General features: G+C 39.1%; 1 protein-coding gene across 7 annotated transcripts in view; it reads right to left on the bottom strand.

Moving 5' to 3' along the window:
- The window catches only part of dmd (dystrophin), a 286,719-nt gene that overhangs the window by 214,413 nt on the left and 56,778 nt on the right, over positions 1 to 15,528 (bottom strand). The gene's annotated exons all lie outside the window — the stretch shown is intronic.

Raw genomic sequence — 15,528 nt, 5'->3', positions numbered from 1 at the left:
TGAGACAGAATTCACAATGCAACCAGTTCTCAGAACCCAATCCAATGTCTGAGTTTTTGGTTTTTTACTGCTCAAAAGTCACTATGTAGATTGCTTACCACCCAGTAATTAAAAATAAAAAATGTCTTGGATGTGTGAGATGTCTATAAATAGTATATATGCAGTTCTGGATCAGGACTAATTTAACCTTAGGGCATAAGGAAATGCAAAGAGCCCACCACCATCTTTCCACAGACAGGAGACAGTAACACCATCACAGTCGATGTAGAGATTCATGTGTGCTACAAAATACACAGCACTCCCAAACTTTTGGATACAGTTTAGGCAAGAGAAGAAAAAGACCAGAGAGAATAAACACAAGAAGACAGCAGGATGAAGAAAAAAAAACGGCAAAACAAAACTGGGGGAGGGTTGAACAGACGGCAGAGAGATGGGAATGACAAAGAGAGCTAGGAAATGTACTACGCTTCAGAGAAGAAAAAAACAAGTACAGGAAAGAGAAAACAGAGAAAAAAGAGACTAAGAAATGAGGTGCAGTAATAGAAAGATGGTAATAAATGAGTGTGACACAGAGAAAATAAAAAAATAGAGGGAATGTGTGTGAGAGTGAGAGGGAAGAGTAAAGACAAATTTCCCTCAGCTGGTAAAATCCTGTTATACTGTACATCCACGCCTCCACTGATGGAAATATATGGTGCTGTGTGAGTGTGTGTGTGTGTGTGTGTGTGTGTGTGTGGTGTGTGTGTGTGTGTGTGTGTGTGTAAAACAGCAAAGGTGTGTAGAAAAAGATGCAACGTCTCACTGTGAAACACAAAGAGATGTGTGTGTGTCACTTGCAGCCAAACAGAGTCAGGGCAGAAAATGTGACTCAAGAGCAAAATATTTGATTTTGCTGTTATTTCTGTAGAAATGTCGATGTCAACAAAATGACAAACGCACGCAGCAGAGGGAATCTAAAGATGCTGATAGACAAAAGTACCTGAAGCCATTACACCTGCTAATGCAGCACAATGTTAAACCAAAGGCCCCTCTTCCTGCATTCCTCTAAATCACTCTCTCAATTCAAATCAATTGGCGATTAACCAGTAAAATCAACCCATAATCTCCAAGAAATTACATTTATATGACAAAACAACTAAACTGCAACAGCTAATATGTTCTGTAGGAAACATAATTTCAACCGCATTGCATTTTCTATTAACGTAATGAGGATAAGTTGTTAATTCATGAATCAGTAAATGCTCACAAACAATGTATTTGTTTTCCACCAAACTATTACACTTTTCTAATGATTATGTTTAGGCACTCACAGACAGTGATTGGTTAGGATCAGGGATAGATCTTAGTCTAAAAATTCAGAAAAAGTTCACAATAACTTCTAACACAACATTTTTATATGCAATTAACCAAAACCATAATCTTTCCCTCATCTCACCTCAAGTGTTTTTGTTGCCCAAGCCTTGACGCAAGATCAAATCACTTTACTATAGGACAGGTTTAGTCATAGCACATTTCATATTAAAATGTCTTATAATATGATTAACTATGGTATGTACTGTCATTTACCATAGTATGTTATATTACATACCATAGCAAAAATTCTTGTGGGCAATTAAAATGCTTTAAAACTAACAAAACTCTGTCTTCACATCAAGACCTAAAGGACAGGAAATCAAACAAATAAAGAGTAATTCAGTATACACTGGTATTTGTATTTACTTCTTATGTATGCATTACAGACTCATTATTAAATTAAAATAATATGTTAACTGTCTATCATTTTTGCCCACTCTCATGCGCACCCTGAATGACAGGCACACAGAGTGGGCCAGTAAAGAGAATGACAGGTCCAGTAAAATATTTATGGATTTTCTGACTGTCCTGGTATGCCTGATGGCCTGTCCAACTACAGGCAGCATAGACCTGCCAATACTAAATACAAAGCACTGTCATTAGTTTTCATGAGAAGAGGTAGAGAGAGCAAGCTTTTTCTTTTTGAGAGAGAGACACATCATCGATGCCAAAATGAAGAATAATCAACTGTCCAATGTCCCCACAGCATTGGGGGCAGAGCTTATCAGCAGTGACACAAGTGATGAGTCTTTTCATATGAAGACACCACTATTGACTGTCTGTAGATTTAAGGGATGAATTGTGCTATACCAGGCTGTATAAAACACACTTAAAGGGATCTTCATGGGGATCGCTGCCACACCTGACGTTATTCTATAGCTGAGATGATTTCTTTTGACAGCTGATGCACCAACTAAAGGGCTTGACAGCTAAGCTAATTAGTGTTGGTTAGCTACTTTCGCTTACAGTAAACAGCTGATGTAAAGAGGAAGACAAGTTCATGTAAAGTGATGTCTACAAGGTAAACAGCTAGAACTGTCTTAGGGGCTGAATGTGAGACTCCAGGATGGATAAATAGAGCAGTTCATAATGTTACTACTACTGGTGAGAGCACAAAGTCTAGAGGGCTAACTTTCAGCCAGTTAAATTATTAATTTACAGGAACAAAAGGACACTCACAGTAGGTCTCTCCCTAGTCATTTTCTGAAACTTAAACCTTTGTTGTGCTGTCAGAACAAAAGTTACAGTTGCAGTCACAACTTTAACTCAGTTCAGCTCAGTATTAACCTCTTTCTGTAGCTGACTGGCTATGATAAGTGTAATGTTATGAGTGTGGTAAATACAGACCCTGACTGCAGCCCCATGGGCTAGTTTCCAGATGTGAATGTGTAACATTGGTGTGACTGGAAAGTTTTTTACTTGACTTGTTAAACTGATGCACATTTAAGTAGATTAACAAGAATTATGTTTTTACATTTCCATGTATTATACACATATATTTCTGTTAAAAATATAAAACACATGACTCACAACAATAAAGCAAAATTCACAATGGCAGTTATGCCACTAAGCACTGTCAGAATATGTGAACACAATGTTGTGCACCCCTATGTGATTCACTCTTCATGATTTAGGGTCACTTGAATTAGGATTATTTAAATGACTACTTTTTTTTATTTTACGTTGTCAAAGTCAGAGAGAAACCCAGTATGTGTATTTAAGCTTTTTTCTGCCGTCCCATCATTTGTGTGTGTGTGTGTGTGTGTGTGTGTGTGTGTGTGTGTGTGTGTGCCACATGACGCAGCTCCCACCTGTTCTAGATTAACCCAGTGTGCGCATTTGCCAGGTAAGGATTAACCTCACTACAAACGCAGATTAAGCACACATACAAGCACACAGACACAGAAAGCAGTCAGGCAGAGAAAGTCTCTCTCTCTCTCTCTCTCTTTCACACACACACACACACACACACACATACACTTTACCTACTATAAAGAGAGACACAGGATAGAAAAGGTGCAGTAGAAAGATACACAGAAAAATAGGATAAGGTGAGACAAATAAGGACACACACACACACACACACACACACACACACACACACACACACACACACACACAGTCTATTCTGTCACACAGTGTCATGATAATTCCTATTGGCAGATTACAGAGGCCATCTCTCTGCCATAATATATTTTCCCCACTGCATCCCTCCCCCATCTCCCATCTCTTTCTCATACCAATTTATGTCTTCATAAAAGCAGACTTTCTTGTAATTACCGCTTCTATAAAGAAAGTAATCTTTCCTCTTGCTGTGTTTTATTAGACAGGAAGCCTTAGAGGGCTTCTCTCCGCTCTGTCTCTTTTTCCGTCATGTAATTTCAAACACTCAACACAAGCACTGCATTTGCACAGTTTGAAAAGAAAATCTCTGTAGCTGTCGATGAATATAAGTCACCTTTTGCACGCATGTAAAAAAAATCACCTCATTCCTTAGTCAGGCTGAAGCCTGTGCCACCAGGCTGTGAATGTATTTTGAGGGCCTTCAGGTCAAACAGCTTCCTTGGCACATCAAGACCATGTCAGCTTGCAATTCAAGATAGGAAACCTTGAGTTGGAAGTTCTGGTCCTTCCTACCTCAAGGTTTGTTTCACTGAAACGGCCTCAATCTGTCTGCCAGTCTACTGACTATTCACTGTGTCAGTCTTGTTCAAATTTTCCTCCTCTCTACTCATTTTCATTATCCAAGAGTGGCTCACTGTATTTTCTCATCCCTGTAATTGGAAAATTGTTCGGATCTGTGTTGAATGAGGATTACTGGTACTAGCATCAGATTTCAGGCCTGTATCAGAGCAAAAAAGATATCAGAAAATTGCCCAAATCCAAAAACTGATAACAGCAATCTGTGATACCGCAAAGCAAAATGACTTGTCTAAATGCATGTGTGCACATACTGTAGAGGCATCTTCTAGGATTCACGACTTTCATTAAGTTACACATAAGAGCCTGTGTGTGGTATGAAAACCCATAATCCCCCGTGCACAGCTCTGCACAGACCTGTTTAGACATGCAAAATGCACAGGCATAACCTCAAGCTTAATGGAGAGTGCTGGCCTAATTGAGTCCATCTCCGGTGGCTAGCAATAACTTTGTATTGACCTTCATTTCTTCTTCAACTACGGTGGTTTTATCTACTGCCAGAGCAGAAATGTTTAATGGACTTTCAAAAATGCCTTCCAAAAGTAGCAGACACTTTGAGCTGACGATGTAGTTTTCCTCTGTAAATGCTGTCTCTTATATCAAACTCATACATATTTGCATCAAACACATAAAATATGCATGCAAACACACCCAAAAACACACAGATCTTCCATCACCCAAGTCAGGTGCTCAAAGACACATTTATATTTCTGATTCAAATGTCACAACATCCAGAAACCAAGAGGAAGTGCAGAGGCAAAAATGGGCAGGATAGGAAGCTCTAATTTCAGAAGAATAATTCAACGTTTTGGGAAAAGCACTTGTAGCTGAGAGTTGGCTGAGAAGATTGAAATCACTCTCAGGTCTGTCTGTTTAAAATATGAAGCTCGACCCAGGAGCTGATCGGCTTAGCTTCACACAAGGCCTAGAAAGGAAGGAGGAAAAGAAATCTAGCCTGGCTCTCTTCAAAGTCCAGACAGTCTGAGCATGTAACTCCCTCTAAAACAACTGCGTTTATGTACAGATACTGAGTTTTCTGGGTGCTGGTAAACAGTCTGGATAGCTATTCCAGTCCCCAGGCTCAATGCTGTAAAAATTGACAGAAATAACTATTAGATGTTGTTAGGCCTTAGAAATTATCAGCATCTAAAGTTAAAATTGAAATTGTGCAAATAATGAAGCTAGCCTCTTATTCTAAGGGCGCCAGAGCAAGAAGGTTCTGAGTTCGAACCCTGGTTCACCTGAGGCTTCTCTATGTGGAGGTACTCTAGCTTCCTCCTACAGTTCAAACACATGCAGGTTAACTGGTGACTCGAAATTGGCCGTATGTGAATCTGACTGTGAATGGTGTCAGAGTCCTGATAACAAAGAATCTTAATCTGTAATTCATTACAAATTGTTAATGTTCTGCTAACTTCTGTTTGTCTGATTCAAATTTAAATTGTTTAATCACGAGTTCAGTTGACAAAATGTCAAACTGTTTACTTAACAGATGGAGATATGGATACAGCGATGAAACCTGGTTACAAGGTTACAGTTGAGAAACATAGGAAGAAAATAAGAAAAGAAAAAAATACATACAGAGGGTAGGGTCTCTGCAGATAAAATACAACTCCACACACTTCTAGTGGGTCATACGTGAAGACATATAAATCTGTATATAGTTTTTTAGGATAATTCAACATATAACTTTAAATATTATGATTTTGGGCACTACATGTTAAAAGGGCTATATCTCCCTTACAGTTTTTTCTACATTAATGTGAACCTACTCAAATTTCATTTAATGTAGTATCCATTCTTTTTACTTCAAACTGAATATGCTCAAGCACAGAGCCTGAAGAATTAAAAATATGTAACTGTCTAAACACTTAGGATCTGGGCTGTAAAATGTACTGTACGTTAAGAGGCAGGCAAGTTTAGTGAGAGGAGGAAAACGTCTGAAACATCTGATACTACTGATAAACCCCTATCACATCATACAACACATTACATAGCCACATTTCACTGGATCATTTGTATAATTAAACAAAAACAGCATTTTGATTTGATATTTGGCATTTGTTAAAAAATCAACACTGGTAACAGAGCAGTTGAGAGGTAGATCTGCGGTGGTACATGTGAGCACAGGCTGGTCTTATATCAGGCTTAGCTCCTGATTACTCCTCTTCTGTTGTAAACCAGCATAAGCTACCACATTTTACACCATCAGCCGCTCAGGCTTTGCAGCATTGGAGTGCATACAAACATGAAGAGAAATTTGAGAAAATGTTTGATGTTATTTTGGAGGGATTTCATTTCAGAGGTGTGAGCACTGAAGGCGGACTATGTCTTTGATTTGAGGGGGGAAACATTCAGCAATGAGGACTGTACTGAACCAAAACAGTCAAGGGAAAAAAGCATGGAACTTTTTCTGTCAGTTCTCAAACATACGGATAGGAGCCCTTATAATTGCTGCGACTGACTGATAAATTCTCTACTGACTGCTCTGCGGCTGTGTACTAAGATAAGCATAAATATCAGCTAACTTTGTCAAATTTATGTGTGCATTGTGGATTGCCATCACTGCTGAATTTGCATCAGTATGGTAAACATGGCCTCAAGCAGTGTAAAAGTTCTGACCTCTTGAATTTCAGTTAAGCATACATGGCATGCAATCAGGCATTATGAAAATAATCAGTTTACAGTGAAATAGTCATAAATTATCATATTTTATACATATTATATCATATATATACTGTTTTCCCCCTATGTTACTGGGGGAGTACACCAGTGTTTTCTAGTTCACAGTGTATGAACACAAAGAGGAGGTTTTCAGGTGTAGCAGAACAAAACCACAAAGGGTGAATCACATTATCCTGTTAGACAGTCCTAGTCTACCCAGCTACAGACAGGGTGGAAGTCTACCTTTAGGTTGATAGCGCCCACATGTCGTAACATTAATATGGTTCAACTGTTGATTACTGCTGCTGTGAAGTTATCATTTGTGGGCCAAGCTATCAGTATGTACTCTTGATTATGAAATAGATCCAGACTAAGGTTAACGTAGAGAGTGACTATGGAAGACTTTGTGCTTACATGGAGTTTGTGCTGGATTCTGTGTGGTGCAGGGAGCCAGTTGTTTGTTGATGTTAGCAGACTCCATTTCTAACGGTGGCTGGAGCCATCACGTCCTTTGGATTCTTCAAGAAAATTGGGCCCAAGTCCAGTACATCAAAATCTTTCCACAGGCTGTTACAGGCAACAAAGAAAGTAGGGGAAGGTTTCATTTTTTTAATTTAAAGATTTAGTAAGAAATCAATACATAGAGAGTGTTTCTCTAACTCCTCCACAGTCCCTGACAGCATGTGTGCTGGACATGACAAAAGAAACGCTACAACTGTCATTATACTGACTTGAATGGTTACCACTGTCTATTTATGAAAGCTGTAGATAAACATATAAGAGGCAATATGGGTGTGCTGAAGTACAGGAGGTGTGTCTTTAATTTGATGATGGAGAAAGTGACTGATAATGAGCACCCTATATAACAACATAAGCAAACACAAACAACTCTCATTCAAACACTATCTGGTATACACACACACTCTGAGCACTTATCAGGCCTGAAGTGCCCTTGGGGTATGGGAGAGGCTCGTGGATATACAGTATGTCCTGCTAGTGTGTGTGTGTGTGTGTGTGTGTGTGTGTGTGTGTGTGAGTGAGTGCATGTGCAGAAAGTGTGTATATTTCCTGTTATAATCTGATGATCCCCTGTGGTGACTGAAGTGCAGCTCTTAAATCTTTTTGTTCAGTTTTCCATTCCACTTGAAGCATCTGTGTTTGCTGGAGGGAGATTTGAGCCAAAAACAGATGACGTGAAGGTACAGCTGCGGGTGATACATCACCCAACATATGGGAAATACATGGGGGGTGGTGTACACGGTGCAATCATTTATACAGTACAAAAACAAATATGCACAGACACGCTTGTATGCACCTATCTACACTATACTTTCCCTCATCCTTTTTTTTCTCTCATCCTTCCAATTTGTTTCTCCTCTCTCCTCCTCATCTTGCTCTTCTTTTGCCTCTATGTCCTGGTCTTGTTGACCACCCCTCTCTTTAAAATATTTTCCTTCATCTCTTTTCCTCAATCTATCTCCAAACTTTTTCCGCCTCCTTCTCGCCATCCTTCTCTTTTTCTCCCTCTCTTGCTAGCCATTCCCCTGAGAGATTAGCCAAAAGACCAGTTTGCTTCCTGATTTTCACTTCCTCAGTCCCTAATTGGCTTGAGGGGATCTAAGGGGATTTGCAGAGGGGTGGAGCTAAATAAAAAGCAGACTTCCATCTCTTCCCAGCTAAATGTGGACACAAATTACACCAAAGAACTGACTTAATAAAGCCTCAAGTCTGTAACTGCAGCATGACACCCTGTCACCCCATTACTGGCTTTGTTTGCACTTTGCTTTATTGGATTTAAGACTTTTGACTTCAGGGGAAGTGAAAAAAACAAAGTTGTTATGTTTTTAACCCACTTCCACTAAATTTGATGCCCAGGCCTTTGGCCAAGGAACAAATGATTAGATGTAGGTGGTGGACGTGAACATACATATGTTTGGAAGGTGACAAAATCAATTTAACTTAAACTTTAAGTGAAAGGAATGCAAGGCAGTACCAACCACTGTCTTTGTAAGAGCGAATTTGGTGAACTGATCATTTATGTCTTTGTTTGTTTTCCAAGACTGTAGTGGAAGGGTAAAAGCACTGCAGTGAAATTAACCCATTAATCAAATGGTGACTGCCTGTAATAAAAGACCACAAAGCAGCTAGTTTTGAATTTCTTCATTTGTGTTTTGTCTTTGCTGCTTTAATGCAGCTTACATGTCCATGATATTACATCATGAAGTTATTATACTATTTCTGTAATTAGCACCATGCATTGTCAGCTGCTGAGGCTGACTCTTTCTCTTGTCAATCTGTAAGTCACTATATGTATGTGATTGGCTCTTAGCTCCATTACAGTTTTTTTGTTTTATTCCAAACTTTGATCTTTAATCTGTGTTTGATTTAAAATTGTTTCTGATATAGAGATAAATACTTCCATCTTCCATCCATCACAGCTCCCCTGGGTTTGTTGTACTCCTACAGTCATGGTATCTTGTTTTTTTCAGTTTACAACAGCTGAGCATTACTTTAATATATTGTGAGGTTTTAAAATGACTGCAACATCTTAAATATAAAAACGTAATAAGGTTAACATGATGGAAAATGGCAGGGAAAGGCATCATGCCTGCATGTTTCATCAAAATTAGAATCATGGTTAGAAACTAATCCATGCCTCTCCACATTGTTCAGAATCTCTTTTTATCCATACACTACATTCCACATGCATCATCAGAATACACTGTTGATAAATGAAACTGAATATTGCATGATTGTATTTCTCTAGAGCTTTTACAAATCAACATGTATTATAAAATCATATAGAACAAGAAAATTTCAGACAAGCAATCTGTTCAGACTGTGCTTACAATTCCCTTAAAGCATGGAAAAGCCTGTCTTTGATTACTGGCCCAACTCTTGAAACCACAGAGTGAGACAGACCTCTCCTGTTTCCTTAATCCTATTTGTCAGAATATACCATACCAGAAGTATCTTTCCATACAGTAAATCAGTTTTATGAAATCTATAATATAAAAGCTGTGACTACAAATGGTCACTGGCTTACCGTGCTTGCAGTGTGTATGACCGATCGCCCTTTTTCAAGTTACCAAAATGGACGCACAGTACATGAGACTGATAAATCAGAGCAGTTTGTTAATTTCTACTGAAAAACTATTATCTTTCCATATTAAACAATACCAAATATATGCTTAATTAGAAGTCACTGGGCTGTGAAACAGAAACCAATCCACAGGCTGTCATACAGAGTAAAAACAGGCCATCAGGAGGGATAAAGGGAACAAAAGCAAAACATGGAAGTCAAAGTGCCTCATCGGTCAGTGGTGCTGAAGTGAACACAGGACATTCCAATAAGTACATGTGTCATTTGTCTCAATGTTCCAACAGTTCCAACTGTTATTAATCATCCAGTTTGACAGCCTATGCATAACAAGTTACTGATATTAAACACAGCTGTCTTTTTTCATCACTGAACATGGAGCAGCTGTCACTTATTTCCTCCGTACAAATACATATATAGTTGTTGTTTTCCTACCCCCCATGGTCAAATTACACATTTTGTTGACTTTAAGGATGAAAAGAGGTAAATAACAAATGCCCACCATGTAATCAGAAGAAGAAAAAAACTGAGAAAGAGGCTGGCTTCCACAATAGGACAATGATCCAAAGCTCAAAATCCACCATGAACTACTTCAAGAAACACAAGCTGAAGTTTTTGAAATGGTCCTCACAGTCCTCCAACTAGAACTTAAACTCCAACTTAAACTTTCTAAAAATATCTCAGAACTTGAAATGTTCTGCAAGGAGGAACGAAGGATGGGTGGAAATTCCAAAATTGTAAATAGAAAGACTCTTGTAACTTTTGTAAGACTGCAATTACTGTTCTTTTTTTCTATCTTAAAAAATAGTTTAAAGTTTTAAGTGACGATGGACAACTTTCTCCAGATTGTTGGACAGTGAATCATGGCTGCTAACATCAGTAACATCGGCTGCTGTTATCAGCCTGGCTACTGAACAAAGCATAATAATGACTTTAAAACAAAACATTGCAGCAGCAGTCACTGACATACATGTATATAAACAAATCTAAAGTGGCTAAAAGTAAAAGCCTTTAGATACCTTGTAATTGCAGTTCCAAATGAGATGCCTCCGCAGCAGACAGACTGTTTACTTCCACCTACAACCACATTAGTCTGTTTGGTCTCTTTTTGGCCTTGATATGCACAACTTGCTCCCTGCTCTCGCAGTTTTTCCACAGAGGTAACAGGACTTCAGGGAGTAAACAAATCAGTCCCAGTGCTGATTTGCAATAGCCCATGTGAGGTTAGTGCACTGAGGAGGGGAGGAATGGGATTTAAAAAATAAAATAATAAAGCTGCATTTTGGGAGTCTTGATCTTGACTGAGACTCAGCTGTGCTCTATTATGGACTTGACTTGAGCTTATGTGGTCTTCATTACAGCTAGTCTTGCTGAATTTGTTAAATACTTTTAAAATCAGATTGTACATGTAGTGTGCATCCATTTGATAAATCTGTATATTTTTCTTAGGATGCTTAATTGTGCCTTTTAGGCAGAATCTCTAAAAATTTCAGTTCTTCATGTGTTTAAAATTTCCCTGAGATGGATGAGAAAGCTCTGATATAGGATCCCTCTCCATATATTCTAATTTGTGCTGGGCTGTTAAATTGTTTTGGCTTAATCTGATTCACAGCTGCACTGTTTACACTCAAGCAGAAAAGTGTCTCAGGAAACAAGTGTTTGCTTACTTCTTCAAACCACTTGAAATAAACTTTTGAAGCAAGTGAACAACTAGCACTAACATCAAACTTTGGACGGTTCATTATGCTATCCCACCAGTGTGCTTTCACCTTACCTCTTTTTCCTGCCTACCACATGAAGCCTGTTCATTTAGATGAGCATTTTGGAATATGCTCCTCTCGCTGCCATAACATACCAGGAGTGAATACATTGGTTTAGTATAAGTGGCCCCAGTGGGAGCAGAACTAGCCCTGGGCAGTATGTCATGCCATACCTACAGTGTTGAGTTAAACTAAGATAAGAACTCCTCTCTCTATCCTCCATCTTTAAAGTCTTATTTCAATTTCTCCTCCTGTATTCACCTCTATATGATTTCATTCCAATTTTTCTACGCAATATCTATGTCAGTGGTCGAGTCAAGAGGCCAGGCTGACATTTTGTTGCTCTCCTAATCACATAATGTTGCTCTGAAGGAGCCTGTTTGAGAAGGCAGTGGGTGACTGATAGTCAAAACTCTTGCAGCACCAGGAAATTACATTGGTGCAATGCCATTTAACTCTGTGAGTAGCATTGTGCTTAGGTAGAGCCGTGAATCAATCTTGCGTTCTACCTCCCTCTCTCTGAAATGCCAATGTATACTTTCTCCCCTTTGCCTAATGGCTAAGAGACTGACTGGCCTGCAGGGCAGACTGCTGTGCAAAGAGACTCGCTGACTGACTGCGAGGTGGGGAGAACCAGGTCACTGTGATTTGTCTTTTGTGTGGAGTAACACTACTGAGAAAGCCACCTACAGACTATGAAACACTGATTCCTTTTGAAAGCGTAGAAGACTGTCTGCCGCTGCTTACTATTTCAGCTTTATTTCAGAGACAGATAGCAGGAATGCTACGTGGGAAGAAAGACACTGAGCTGCTATAGTCTATCAAGTCAATCAAAGTCTGAGTCATGTCTCAAGTCTAATATCTGTTAGAGCAAGTCAAAGACAAGTCTCGAGTCTGTTAAAGAAAGTCTCAATTTAAGTCTGACAGAAAAAGTTAAGTCTTAAGTTTGTTTTTGGGGGATGTGATTCTCCAACTGGAAACAAAACATGTGGCCATTTGACGACACACCTGGTTCTTTTCCTTCAATACCTGAATTAATGTGCTTTCAAAATAACTTTTAATTTGAAGTCCGTTGCTACACCACTTGAGCCTGTTTTATACCTTGGTTTGGGCATAGACAGAAAGCAGCTATTTGTTGTTCCTTTCTAGGAACAAATGAGCGCTTCAGCTATTACTATGTATTAAGTTATTTTATTCCCCTGGCTGGTGTTAAAAGCATACTCATTTCAGTACTTTTCGAAAAGCGAGAGAAAAAAGAAGCTCCACTTTTTATCCTTTCCTGCTGCCCTGCATCTACTCCACTCACATGTTCTCCCTTTCTCTCACATCCTTTATCAACCCCTTTTTTCCATTTCCATACCCACCCTCTCCTCTCAGCCCCGCTACCTTTCAGTCTCTCCTCACATAACTTTCTTTCCCTATGATTTTCTCCCCATCTGTCTCCATTTCATTGTCTTTCTCTCCTGCTCAGCTGAGAAATACTGTACCAGGGCCTAAAAATACCAGTACTCCTGCCAAGAGAGGAGAAGACAAACAGTGCTGCAAGTTACTTCAGTGTGAAATATCTCCACCACTTCAACTGTCTACAGTCCGCTCTGTCAAGCCCTTTATGAAACCCATCTCTCTCTGCTGCTCTCTCCAGTCTCCCAACCCTCTTAATATATCTTGTTATTCTCTTTTATTTCTTTTCCTCCATCTTTATCTCTTTCACAGTTAATCTCACAATCTTTCTCTTCCCTCCTGGTCTCTCTATCTAGAGCAACAGAGGAAAAAGGGTAACAATAAACATGTTGTTTCTTATAAATGAGGCACCCTTCCTTCACACCAATAATATATACTGTATGTCACCACAATATGACCTGACCTTGGGTTGTTGGGACCTCAATCACATGCCAGATTAAGTGAATTCTTCTTGTGAAATAATTTGTTGGTCTAGTCTTGAAATATCTTGAAGAAATCATGTACAAAGAATGATGAACTATCTCTATTTTGGAAAACTGGTGCATAAATATGGTTGAAATAAATTAAAAGAGGCAATCCACTGATTGTACACATTGAGATTAGTTTACTTGTCATTGAGTGTTCTACTCAGCCTGGTAAAATTGCAATATAATGTCCTCTGTGGCTCTGGAGGAGCTTTGTCAAATCTGAAAAAATACCCTGATGATGTCTTAGTGATGTCATCAGGAGGGTGTAATAATTCATACTATCAAGAGCATCATGGAAATGTAGGATCCAGTGTTTTGAGAGCTTGATATGCACTAGGACTATCAGGATATCTAGGCCTCTTGCAAGTTCCTCAATTTTATTCAAAGGTGATTCTAAATCTCTGGGGTACCTAATGTTAGGGAACAAATGCTGTCATAAATATTTCAAAATACCACTGATTAAACATGATATTGATAACTTACATGCCCATCCACCTCACCGACCTCCAAACTGTTCACTTTTGCAAACACTACAAACACAAACTGCATTTTCAGCAATCTCATACATTGTGCTTGCATACACTCTACTTTTAATTGGCCTTTCTGCTTGGTTAAAACCTGGGTGACAAGGGCACTCACACTGAGCAAAAGCACAGAAGCTGCTCTTAGTTTTGTCAGGGGACAATAAAGTTAATTCAAAATTGACAACCACAGCCACATGCAACTCTACTATGAATGGAAAGCCATGCAAAACATGAAACAGGTATTGACAGTATATAGACAATATGTCAGTTTGTTATGCACTTATATCACAGGAGTATCGGACTACAATTTTAGCCACATCATGTAAAATACTACTCCAACAACATTAAAGCAAGCTCTCTACAGTTTATATGGATCTTTTGACAGCAGCCATGTGGGAAATCAGACATGGAACTGCTCAGAATCCAAGACAAGCAACCCAAAGTTCTGACCTGCCAGGTCATTGATCATTCAGGTAGTTGATCAGGCACAGTCACTCCCTAAAACGGCACAGGAAACAACAACCAATCTGGCTGAAATTTGTGCTGGTCCTAGAATTAGTCCGTAATGACCAAATCTTGGTAACAACTATGCCTAATCCATACAGTGTCTGCCCTTTGCCTAGCAAGGTACAGCATGAAATGAGAGACTCTCGCCTCCCCCAAAGCTTACAGACACACCTTTAAATGAGAGAGGCAAAAAAAGAAAAGGAAGCAGATCCAAGTAACAGGTCAATGATATGATTGGGACAGTATCGCCATTAAATGTCATGAGAAACTGTTTGGAGGTGTGCTAGTTCATACAAACCTCAGTGAAAGCCTCTTTAACTAAGAGCTCACCGTGATTGTTCTATTCCTCCCCAAATATTAAAGCTGAAAAACATGTTTGTTGTGTTATAGTTGTAGTGAAGCAGTTGCCACTGGCCTCATTTGCAAGTACTACACATTTCTTATAGTTGCTTCACAATAAACAAGCTCCAGGTGAATGAACCCTGCTTTAAACAGTCTTCTTTAGAAACATCCAATTTAAATATAAATTCAAGACAGAAGATCCAGGCTTTACTGAAAACAAACCAACAGTATCTTGAAATAACTTATCACACTGTGATTGCTGATCACACTGAGCTGTCTTGCTCTTTTCCAGTGACACTCTGCTTCACACAGTAACACTAATTCTAACTTGGGACTTGCCTGTCACAAACACTTGACAGAGCCTGTGAAGGGAGTGGGATCATACCACAGATACTCTCCTCATGCAGATTTTCGGTGTCTGTCTAAGATCCAGCCACAGGGACAAGGATGCTTGGGTAACCCCTGAACCATTTTAATGTCTAGCACTCCAAAATAAACTCACACAGGACTCCAGGCTGACATTCTATAAAAATTCACAGTGATGGAGGAAGTATTCCTTGAAGATCCTTTACTCAAGAAGAAGTAACAACACCATACTCTGAATTCAGTCTCTTACTTAAGTAAGTAAACTATTGGAGGGATTGCCATGA

This window comes from Lates calcarifer, linkage group LG7_2 (genome assembly GCF_001640805.2).
Source record: "Lates calcarifer isolate ASB-BC8 linkage group LG7_2, TLL_Latcal_v3, whole genome shotgun sequence".
NCBI lineage: Eukaryota > Metazoa > Chordata > Actinopteri > Centropomidae > Lates > Lates calcarifer.
This window is presented reverse-complemented; position numbering and strand designations above follow the sequence as displayed.